Below are 12625 nucleotides of genomic sequence, written 5' to 3' on the forward strand. Positions count from 1 at the left end.
GCACACCTAGAGCCAAATGACCCAGTACTACCACCAGAACCAGTAGCCCCTGTTGTTGACAGACATGAACCTAGCTCATCTGGAGGTAAAGTCCAAATGACGGAGTATTTGAAATTGGATGCTCCGAAATACAATACGGGAGATGATCCATTTGATTACCTCAGAGCAGTTAGGATGATCACCAGTGAATTGGGAGCAGATGATAGGAGAGCCATTGAGATGGCAGGTTTCACATTAAAATGCAGGAAAGCCAGAGAATGGTTTAAGCATTATGTGGAGCCTAGAATGGACAGCATGTCATGGGGAGAGTTCGCTAATGAGTTTGCAGGGTGGGCTTTTCCTGATAGTTCCAGAGAGATGAAGTAATTGAATTTGAACAATTGAGACAGACAGATGAGATGAGTGTTGATGAATTCACAGATAAGTTCCTGGATTTGCTTCAGTACGTGGGTCAAGCCTATGATACTGATCAGAAGAAAGCAAGGAGATATACTATGAGACTGCATCCCAGGTATGCTTCCTTGATTCTTCCAGCCGAAAAGGAGAGTTTCCATACGATAGTAGACGCAGCCAGGAAAATGGAAGCTAGTGCCAATATTCAGAAACAGTCATAGGCACAGGCTTCGGGTGCTAAGGCCCCCAGTTCAGGTTCAACAGGCGGTAAGAGATGGGATAGAGCAAGAGGAACAAAGAGTAAGTTCTGGAATAAAGTCAAGTCAGGTCTGGGAATAGGTAGTGGCTCAAGCTCTGGCACAGCTCCAGTCTGCAGACGATGCGGAAAACCACATGGAGGAGTTTGTCGGTTGGGATCTACAGCTTGTTTTCGATGTGGACAGGAAGGGCATATTGCTCGGGATTGTCCGCAGATGACTTTTGCACCATCCCAGCAGATGAGTTCAGGCAGTGTGGTACAGCCAGTTGTACGGCCAGCAGCTCCAGTCATGCCTCAGACTAGTGGCAGAGGTAGAGGGAGAGGGGTAGCCTCTACTTCAGCAGCAGGTTCCCGAGGTGGAAATCCGGTAGCCCCAGCACGGATTTTCACAGTGACACAGGAGGAGGCTAACACGTCGAACACAGTGGTGTCAGGTAATCTCATCATTGGGTGTTCAGATGTGTATGCTGTGATGGACCCCGGTGCTTCTCATTCCTTTATTGCTTCGAGAGCCATAGAGCGATTGGGTTTGATCAGTTCTGAGTTAGAGTATCCTCTCTGGGTCAGTGGACCTAGATGTGACCCATCAGTGGCAGTGTCAGTCTGTCGTTTCAGTCCAGTTTTCATAGAGGGTAGATGCCTTCCAGCTGACCTAGTGGTTCTAGACTTGACAGATTTTGATGTCATTCTAGGGATGGATTGGCTATCTGCATATAGTGCTACGTTGGACTGTCGAGAGAAGCTAGTGAGTCTCAGAGACCAGGATGGGTCAGAGTGTGTCTTCAGAGGAGACAGGAGAGGTACACCCAGAGGTATGATTTCAGCCCTTCAGGCTCGTCGTTTGCTTAGGAGGGGTTGTCAGGGGTTTCTAGCTCATGTGAGAGAGCTAGACAGTCAGGTGAGGGAACCAGCCACAGTACCAGTAGTTCGAGAGTTTCTCGATGTATTCCCAGATGATTTGCCAGGACTACCACCTGATAGGGAGATAGGGTTTGAAATTGAATTACTGCCAGGTACTAGACCTATCTCTATTCCTCCCTACAGGATGGCGCCAGCTGAGTTAACAGAGTTGAAAGAACAGTTGCAGGACTTGGTAGATAAGGGTTTCATCCGCCCTAGTACCTCACCTTGGGGTGCTCCAGTGCTCTTTGTCAGAAAGAAGGATGGATCCCTCAGACTTTGTATCGACTACAGACAGTTGAACAAGGTCACTATCAAGAATAGGTATCCTTTACCTCGGATTGATGATCTATTTGACCAGCTAGCTGGAGCAGGTTGTTTCTCGAAAATAGATCTGAGATCCGGGTATCATCAGTTGAGAGTCAGAGAGGCAGATGTGCCTAAGACAGCTTTCCAGACGAGATATGGGCATTATGAGTTCTTAGTGATGCCGTTCGGGTTGACTAACGCCCCTGCAGCATTTATGGATCTCATGAACAGGGTATTCAGTGAGTTTCTGGATCACTTTGTCATTGTGTTTATCGATGATATCTTAGTGTATTCCAGAGATGAAGAGGAGCATGCCCAGCATCTGAGGATAGTTCTGCAGACACTGAGAGAGCATGGGTTATATGCCAAGTTCTCGAAGTGTGAGTTTTGGTTACGGAGCATTGCCTTCTTGGGACATGTGGTATCAGCAGAGGGTATTGAAGTAGACCCCAAGAAGATAGAGGCTGTAGCTAACTGGCCCAGACCCACGACAGTGACTGAGATTAAAAGCTTTCTGGGACTGGCAGGTTACTACAGGAGGTTCGTTCAGAACTTCTCAAAGATAGCAGCTCCTATGACCAAATTGACTCAGAAGAACCAGAAGTTTATCTGGTCAGACCAGTGTGAAGAGAGCTTTGAGGAGCTCAAGAGGAGACTGACTACAGCACCAGTGCTAGCTCTGCCTGTTAGTGACAAGGATTTCACAGTATTCTGTGATGCATCTCGAGTGGGATTGGGTTGTGTATTGATGCAGAGTGATAGAGTAATAGCTTATGCTTCTAGACAGTTGAAGAAGCACGAGTTGAATTACCCTACCCATGACCTAGAGATGGCAGCAGTTATCTTTGCACTTAAGATGTGGCGGCATTACCTCTACGGAGTGAAATGCGAGATCTTCACCGATCACAAGAGTTTACAGTACATCTTAAGTCAGAGAGAGCTGAATTTGCGGCAGAGAAGGTGGGTCGAATTGCTCAGTGATTATGATTGTAAAATCCAGTATCATCCGGGTAAGGCGAATGTTGTCGCAGACGCCCTAAGCCGGAAGTCACTAGGCAGTTTATCCCATATAGCAGCAGAGCGGAGACCGGTTGTGGTGGAGCTTTATAAGCTCTTTGACGAGGGATTACAGCTAGAGTTGTCTGGTACAGGTGCGTTGATAGCACAGATGAGGGTGACACCTGTGTTTCTGGAGCAGATAGCTCAGAGACAGCACGAGGACCCTGAGTTGATGAAAATTGCCAGGACTGTTCAGTCAGGCAACAATGCAGAGTTCAGATTTGACAGCAAAGGGATCCTTCGCTATGGGAGTCAACTTTGTGTACCAGATAGGGGCAGTGTGAAGGAAGACATTATGAGGGAAGCTCATAATGCGAGGTATAGTGTTCACCCAGGAGCCACCAAGATGTATCAGGATCTGAAAAGGGTCTATTGGTGGCCAGCCATGAAGAAAGAAGTGGCGCAATTCGTGACAGCCTGTGAGGTTTGTCAGAAGGTGAAATTAGAGCATCAGAAACCAGCCGGAATGCTTAACCCATTACCGATTCCAGAATGGAAATGGGAGAACATAGCCATGGATTTTGTAGTAGGTTTACCAGTAGCGTCCAACAGGATAGACTCGATATGGGTGATTGTGGACAGACTCACGAAATCTGCTCATTTTCTTCCAGTACGGAGTAACTATTCTGTGGATAAGTTGGCACAGGTTTATCTGGATGAGATAGTGAGATTACATGGAGTCCCAGTGTCTATAGTTTCAGACAGAGGACCTCAGTTTACCTCCCGCTTTTGGCGGAGTCTGCAAAGTGCAATGGGCACAAGGTTAGATTTTAGTACTGCTTTCCACCCACAGACTGATGGACAGTCAGAAAGGACCATCCAGACCATAGAGGATATGCTTCGCCTATGTGTATTAGACTTTGGCGGTTCTTGGAGGCAGCATCTACCTTTGGTGGAGTTTGCCTACAATAACAGCCATCATGCGAGCATCGGGATGGCTCCTTATGAAGCTTTGTATGGGAGGAAGTGCAGATCCCCTGTTTGCTGGGAAGAGGTAGGAGAGAAGGCTCTTGCAGGGCCAGAGTTAGTAGACATTACCAGTAGAATGGTGTCCATGATCAGAGAGAGAATCAGAACAGCTCAGAGTAGACAGAAAAGTTATGCAGACGTTCGCAGAAAGCAGTTAGAGTTTCAAGAGGGTAATTGGGTATTGCTGAAAGTGTCTCCAATGAAAGGAGTGGTTCGTTTTGGAAAGAAAGGTAAATTGGCTCCACGGTACATTGGACCCTTTGAGGTGTTGCAGAGGATCGGAAATGTGTCGTATAAGCTGGATTTACCTGTTTCTATGGAGAGAATTCACCCGGTATTTCATGTTTCTATGCTACGACAGTTTGTGTCAGATCCGAATCAGGTTCTGAGTGAGCCTGAGGTGGAGAATTATACAGATCTCACCTATATAGAGCAGCCAGTGCGGATTCTGGACACGCAGATCAGACAGCTAAGGAACAAGGAGATTCCGATGGTGAAAGTTCTATGGAACCACCATAATCTAGAAGAGTGCACCTGGGAGACGCGGGAGTCTATGCTCCAGCAGTATCCACATCTGTTTTGAGGTTAGTTTCCTCCTTGTGTTTTGTTTTTGTTGTTTTAGGAACATTCGAGGACGAATGTTCTTAAGGAGGGGAGAATGTAATACCCGGCTAGAATCCGGCACCGGAATTTCTCTTGTCTGATGGAATCCGGGGTGTTGGGATTCTATATAAGGGTAGGAGGTTTCTAAGTGTGATGATGTGTTTTCTAGTTTTTTCAGTTCGACAATTTTGAGTTTTGAAGAGAAAATAGTTCATGGAGACTTCAGCCAAGTTCGGCCGCCGAAGATAAGTTCGGCCGCCGAAAGTGCTCAATGTTCGGCTTCCGAAGGTCAAGTTCGGCCCCCGAATGTTGCATGGTTTTGCATGCGAGTCGGCAGCCGAAGCTGAGTTGCTTAGCCAGCAGTTTTGTATCCCTTAGTCAGCATTTTGGACAGGTGTTATCACCAGCTCATGTCCAGACGTTGGCCACGTCTCCTATGCTTTATTTGCTAAGTTTGAGCAGCTCATGCAGGAGTTTGCTCGTTTACCAAATTTTGAAAGTTTTGGAGCAAAACAAGTGAGCTTTGGAGAGTTTGAGAGTGTGAAGAGAGGTGGTTCGTTTCCTTTGATCAGAGTGTTTATCTTCTTATAACAGGAGGTAAGTGATGCTCTTGAACATGTTTTTATGTTTTCTGAAGGTTTTATGGGAGTTATGGAAGGAGATGCATGCTTAGGTTATAAATGATAGTTTTGATGATTTATGCATGTATACATGTTTATGTGTTATGTTTGTTCTGTTGTTTGGGGTTATTAGATAGTTTTGGACCCCTGTGGACATATACATGAGTATATGTGAGTTGAGTAGAGGAGGTAGGCATGTTTGGAGAGCTGGAAGGGAAGGAGGAGATGGTTTGCCGTTGAAGCTGAGTTCTGGATGAACTCAGGTTCGGCAGCCGAAGGTTCATTCGGCCGCCGAACCTCTTGCATGGTGGCTTAGGCTGCCACAGCTTGCCCCCGCGAGTTGTGCATGTTCGGCTCTGTTTGGAGGATTCGGCCGCCGAAGGTGCCGCCGAAGGTGCTTGAGTTTCGTCTCTGGAGAGGACATTCGGCCGCCGAACCTGCCGCCGAAAGTGTTCTGTCCAGCTTTCCTTTGCTTGCTTTGCATGACTATTAGAGAGAGTTTTAGGGGATTCTTGGGGAGTTTAAATAGAGTTAGTCATAAGCTAGTTTGGTCCCTCATGTGCGTTTATCTGGATAGGTACAGACCAGAGGAACCAGAGAGAGCAGCAGTGAGTACTGCTCCAGAGGTTCAGAGCCTGCAGAGTCAGTCAGTCCAGTTAGCCCGAGGTGAGTGGAACTAAACTTATGACTTTTAATTGAACTACAAACTGCTTTTAGCATATCTCATGCATCATGATTATGCCATAGGTTGATTGCATTAGTATACACGAATATGTTGCATTGCATTGTTATTTGGTGATGTGAGTGAATGCTGAATGATCCAATAGTCTCAGACAGGAAGTCCAGGAGCCTTTGACTACGCCCTGGCAAGTATAGCAAAGTCCAGGAGCCTTTGACTACGCCCTGGCAGGTATAGCAAAGTCCAGGAGCCTTTGACTACGCCCTGGCAATGGTAAGTACAAAGGTGTTATATACACATATACATATATGACAGGAAGACCAGGTGCTCGATTCTACGCCCTGGCACAGAGTTACTGGGACTATGTGGTGACAGGTTTACTCTTGATGTGGCTTGTCTGTGATATGGTGCATTCCATGAGATCATATTTTACTGAGATGTTTTACTATTCTACTCACTGGGCTATAGAGCTCATCCCACTCCCTTAACCCCAGTTGTGCAGGTTCAGTGTACAGTGTACAGGGACAGTCCAGCACAGTACAGGAAGAGTAAAGAGATCTGTAATAGCTTAGAGTGGACATGTAATATTAAAGAGATGTAATAGTTGTTGCTTGACCTAGTGATGTATGTGTTGTACATGATCTGTATATATATGTATATATGTTTTACTGTATGTGAAAACCAGGCTTAACAGGTATGAGTTAACCCATCTAGAGCAAGCTCTAGTCAGGGATACAGAGTACAGAGTACATGAGTACAGAGTACAGAGTACATGAGTACAGAGTACAGAGATAGTGCATGCACAGGTTAAGCCTTGGTTCAGAAAAGAGTTTTATTTTCACAGAAAATGTATGATCATGTATGAGGTTTACAGGTACACAGAGAGTATAGCAGGCTTGCTACGGGTTCTGGCGGCCTTAAGCCGACCTGAATCCTAGCGCCGGTGACGGTCCATTTTGGGGTCGTTACAGAAGAAGTCTTCTTGCTTGTTTGTGATCCTTTTATAGCTGAAAGTGTTGCCCTAGGTTTCCTTGCAGAGATGGCTTTTGAATTTTAAATTTTGAATGTTCTCTTTTGAATTTTGAATTCTTGGAAGGTAAGTGCATCTTTTTGAGATTTGGCTTCCTTAATAAGGAAAAGACTTCTTGAAGATTTGAAATTTGAATTTTAAATTACTCTGCTGACTGTACTTTCCTTATTTATCTTCACTTCAGCTGCAACTTGACTTGGGCAAACAACTTATTCTTCTTTATCATCTTTTAGGCAGTTTTAAGAGCACTTTCACCAAATTACCTCTTTACACCGTTTTCTGCAAAATAAGATTAAAACCACAGAATTAGGCAGAAAAAGTGTAAATTAACATTAATAACAACATGATAAATGGGTCTAAATTTGGTCTGATCAATAGTCTACATTTCTTATACCATGACTAATTCTATACTCGATGAAATTAGTTAAGACCAGTACCAAAGTATACCTAAAGCTTATTAAAAGACACTTAAACTTGAATTTGTATGAAAATGCATGCATTTATTATGTTTTATTATACTAGAAATAAGTACTAATACTCGATTGATTAAGACCTTATTGAGCAGCTTGTAAATAAAAATTCATAACTTAAACTAGGGTGATCAAATTTGTATGAATTATACATTTTTGATAAAATAAAATATAAATACACATTTTCTATGAAGAAATTTAAGTCAAATTGTAACTTTAAGGTACTTAAAAAGTAGATGCAAAATTTGGCAGAATGTAGCCCTCTTGAATTGGAATGCATAAAAATTGACATGCTTGCTTAATCGGTAAGAATTATCTACATACTTGATTTTTGTATGTGCTTGTTTGATAATAAGAATTATTTGTACATGATGATTTGAGTAAAACTTACTATTCTTTACTTGTTAGTGGTATGAAATGCAGAAAGTGAATTGACTTGATGCAATATTAGAATACTAAGTCGATAAAGTTTTGCACTATTTGTCATGAGTTTCTCATCTTGTTAACCTTGGCATATGCTATATATATTTTGGAAATAATTTGAAATAGCTTCAAATGACGTGTATTTACGTTAAAAAAATTGATATATTGAATTAATGGTACTTAGCCCTAGTAAACTTAATAGAAGTCAAGGTTAGCTTAAGGGTATGTCATGCCATATAAATATACAGAGTCCATAGTACTGCTATCGATACATGATCTATATTTGAGGTTACATATTAGGTACCTCATAAGCATGGCCACGGAGTCCTGCTATCACAGTTTTGGCATTTGAGCTTACCGTTTGGCACCATGTGCTCACTATTATAACTCCTTATCTACCTAGTCGACCCTACTATATGTTTATAAGGGCTGAGAACCTCATTAACATTGATGCTCTATTTTTGTGGAATTATCAGTGAATGTTAATATCGTAACAGGCACATAATCGCAGATATCAATATATCTGTGCGATGAGTCTTTTTCAAAAGAAAATAAAAAGACCTTTTATCTATAACCGTTACAGATAGGCTACTGGTATTATTATCTTATAATAATTATAAATAATTAATAATAATAATAACATCTTTATTAATATTACTATTAATTATACTAATGGGCTCTTAGCCCAATAATATGATATAGCACATCAATGACGTTCTATTATGTGTGACCTAATAGACTCACATTAATTGGTAATAGGCCTAGTCCAACAAAGCCCATAAATCATAAGCGACCTCTAGCAAAATGTTATGATTATCCAATTAATATAAGAATCGATAGTTCGATAAAGCTTAATAAACAGAACATGTATTAATCTCTTTGTCACATTATATCTAGTTTGAACATAAGTCATGGTCAATGTCAAACTTATAATGTTCAAACTTATTATTTCTCGATCTCTAAGTAGACTGATAAAATCAAATGATATTGATCACATTATCAATTCATTTTAGTATGGCCATGCATTTTTCAGTCTCACTTATCGAGGGGCCTAGAAGATAACTCTCTCAAAGAGAGGGACAAATTCTATATTCATTGTTCAATATCCTCTATGTAATTTCTATTATGCTCAATCATAACCTTTATGATTATCCGATTAAAGACAATGTTTGGTTATGTCAAAACATAACGGTCCTTATGTTGGAAACTATGACAATCTCAAGTTAAAGGATTAAAGCATAACTATCTTGATATTCACTTATGACAATAACCCATATAGTGATCTCAATGTGGGTCCATCCAATACTTTATTCTCTAATAAGTATATATGATTATTGATTTATATCAACATACACATAATCATCTTATGATTATCAATCAATAATCATACTAGTCATATTTTATTATTATCATTATAATAATAAGTAATCAGGGATGTTAATTATTATTATATGACATGCAAAAAAATAATAATGATAATAAAACCTCATTTATTAATAAACAAAATGACATACAAAAGGTCTGAAATAATGGTTTAGGGCAAATACACTAACAATAGGCGCCAACCATTTCACATTCTCTTTCTTGTAGGATTAACCAATCGCAGTTTAGCTCTATTCCGGCCACATCATTTGGTTCCATTGCCGGGAAATCTATTGAAATCTCTTTGATTCATTTAGATTAAAACTAGACTCTTATCCCCTTTTTTTTTTTTTGAAAAAAAATCATTCTTTTCTTTCTCTCGAAATGGCCGATAATTCACGAGCAGCTGCTAAAGTTGCTACCAATGAGGGCGCTATCATTTCTTCCACTCCTGGCTGTGGATAAAACACATTATCTATGGTTAATGAAGCAAAGCTCAACAATCTGAGTAATGAGCAAATGCTTCAATATATCAAAAGGTTGTAGGCTACTCTCGAGCAATACAAAGTTCGAGGGGAGGCATCATTCATGGTGATAGAGCATATTTTAGCCCATATTTTCATGATCTTATTGATGTTTATTTGCACCTATTCTACCTAATTTTGTGGTTTTAATCATGTTTTGCAAGTATTAGGTGTGAACAAACAATTTGGAGAAAATGCTCTTAAAAGTGCCAAAAGAAGCCAAAATTAGAGAAGCAACCTTCAGAGGCAACTTTCGGAAGCCAAAACTCAGTCACCTTCGGCGGCCGAATGAGGACTCCAGAGACGAAAGTGGACCACCTTCGGCGGTCGAACCATGCAGACAGAGACAAAAGTCCACTACCTTCGGCCCCCGAATCCCAACCTTCGGCCGCCGAACCTCCAAAAATCCAGCCTCCGAAACTCAACTTAGGCAGCCGAAAATGCGCTCTAGTGCACTCATTCCTTGTTCAAGAAGCCATATCCCAAGTTGCCATATTTGAGGAGCCAAATAAAGGAAGTATCTTGAGATCCAAATCTTCAAGATTCACATTCAATTATTGGATTTCAAGATCCCCCTTATCAAGGAAAGAAAATCCAAAGATCACATGCTTCCTACTTAGTGCCATGCACATTCAAAATTCAAAAGGAGTCTCTACCTTCCTTACTAGTGCATGGGCAGCCTCTTGACTCTTTGGGCAACATTTTGGAGACCTTGGGCAGCAAGTAAAAAGACCAAAGTGCCCCCACTTGCCTTCAATCACATGCAACTCGTTTTTGCCTTCATACATGCACAAACAAGGCACATGCAACACCAAGGACACTTTGGACAGCCTCTAAAAGTCTCATGGACTTCCATGAAACCCTAGGCAGCCTCTCAAGATCTATTTAAAGGCTTCAAGAAGACAAGAAGACAGTCTTTTCACTCTCCCAAAATTCGGCAAGGCTCCAAGGCCTCTTTCCCACCTTAGTTCTTCATCTTTTGCTTTCTTTTCTTTTATTTTCTGTTTGGTTCAGCCATGAGTGGCTGAAACCCTCTTTCTAGTTGAAGTTTGGTTGAAACTAAGGTTGTTTAAAGGGTTGTGAGATTTGAACAGAAACTTTTGTCTTTGATTTTATTCAATATTCATGCAATTGTGCTTTGATTCCAAGATTGCTTTGTTGTTTTGATCAAATTGGCCACTTGATTCTTGATTGCAAAGTTAATTGATTGTTGGATTAAGATATTTGTTAGTCCGTAATTGCTGGAAATATTCTGATCTAAGAACACTTGGTGTAAAAACCCAAGAAATTGTATGATCTAACAACATCTCATGCGTTTGAGTAGTTAGGGTTTGGATCTTTCTTGTCCTTCATGCAATTGGCAATTGTTTTGATGCCTATGGCCCAAGGATGTTCCTTGACAATTTGTTGATTAGTAATTGGTTAGAGGACATTCCCTAATCAATTTGTTCTTAAGGAAAGACATGGTGGTGAGAAGCGTCTTCCACCCCCATAACCAACCTATTGAATCAATCAAGATAACCATGTTTCAATGATCAACCCAAACAACCAAAGTGGATCCATATCTTCAACTAGACTTTTCTCTTATTGATTTCTATCTTATTTTAGACTACTTACTGTTTTAATTGCTTTTATTAGTTGTTAATCAAATCATCTCAAAACCCCCCCTTTTTACTTTTATTGCACTTTACTTTTGTTCTGTTTGCAATTACTTGCTTTCACTTGTGCTTTCAATTAATTCTATTGGTCTTGATTGAGATAAATAAATAGGTAATCAATTCTCTATGGATACGATCCTTCACCACTATCTGCAGTTGTAAATTGTAGGTAACCAAGAAAGTTATTTTTGACCGGCTTCGACAACCGCTCCTGTCAAAAATTGGCGCCGTTGCCGGGGAATTGATTTTACTTGTTTGTTTATTTTTTTTCTTTTATGACCAGGTCTGAAAGGAGGGACACACTGCCCTTTGATCCAGAAATTGAACGTACTCTCAGAAAGCTTGGAAAGCAAGCCTCAAACACAGAACCTTCTGCCCAACATTCGGCCGCCGAACCCAACCCACATTCGGCCGCCGAAAGTCCTACACTCCAGCAACCCAATCTTGTGCCAATGGCAGAACCTCAAGCACCAGCTGCTGCCCATGATGGACATGCTGTCCAAGGCCAGATAATTCAAGAAAATCCAGCAAATAGGCCACAAGCACCAAGGGAAGGAACCATGAGGGAGTTAGCAAGTCCTATAGGTGATTATGCTCCACTTTGCATCACCTATCCACCTCTAATAGTTCCCTTTGAACTGAAATCAGGTTTGATTCATCAACTCCCTAAATTTAGAGGTTTACCAAATGAAAATCCACATAAGCACTTAAAAGAATTCAAAATTATTTGCTCATCCATGAGACCTCAAGGGATCTCTGAAGATCATGTTAAACTAAGAGCATTCCCTTTTTCATTAGATGACCATGCTAAGGATTGGTTATTTTATTTGCCATCTAGATCTATAACTTCTTGGGATGATATGGTCCAAGCCTTTTTGGACAAATACTTCCCACCATCTAAATCAATTGGCATAATAAGAGAAATCACTAGCATAAAGCAAAGACCAACTGAGGACTTATATGATTATTTTGTACAGGTTGTCCACAACATGATATGTCAGACAAGGCCCTCATTCAGTTCTTCTATGGAGGATTGACTCCATCAGAAAGGAAACTCATAACTGTAGCCTATGGAGGATCTATCCTAGACAAGACACCTAGGGAGATGAAGGAACTAATATCCAATCTTGCAGCCTCGTCCAAGCAATATGAAGAAGAGGGGAAAACGCAAAGAGGAACCTATGAGGTAAGTACATCCTCTGTTGAATCTCAAATTTCAAAACTAACTTCTCTTGTGGAAAAGATCGCCCTTGGCCAGGTCCAACAAATGCAAGCAATTCAGCCTCCTAGGCCATGTGGGATTTGTTTAGGTGTGGGACACCCAACTGATCAATGTCCCACACTCCAAGAAGACCATCAGCAAGCCA

The sequence above is a fragment of the Manihot esculenta genome, chromosome 8 (assembly GCF_001659605.2).
Source record: "Manihot esculenta cultivar AM560-2 chromosome 8, M.esculenta_v8, whole genome shotgun sequence".
NCBI classification, from domain to species: Eukaryota; Viridiplantae; Streptophyta; class Magnoliopsida; order Malpighiales; family Euphorbiaceae; genus Manihot; species Manihot esculenta.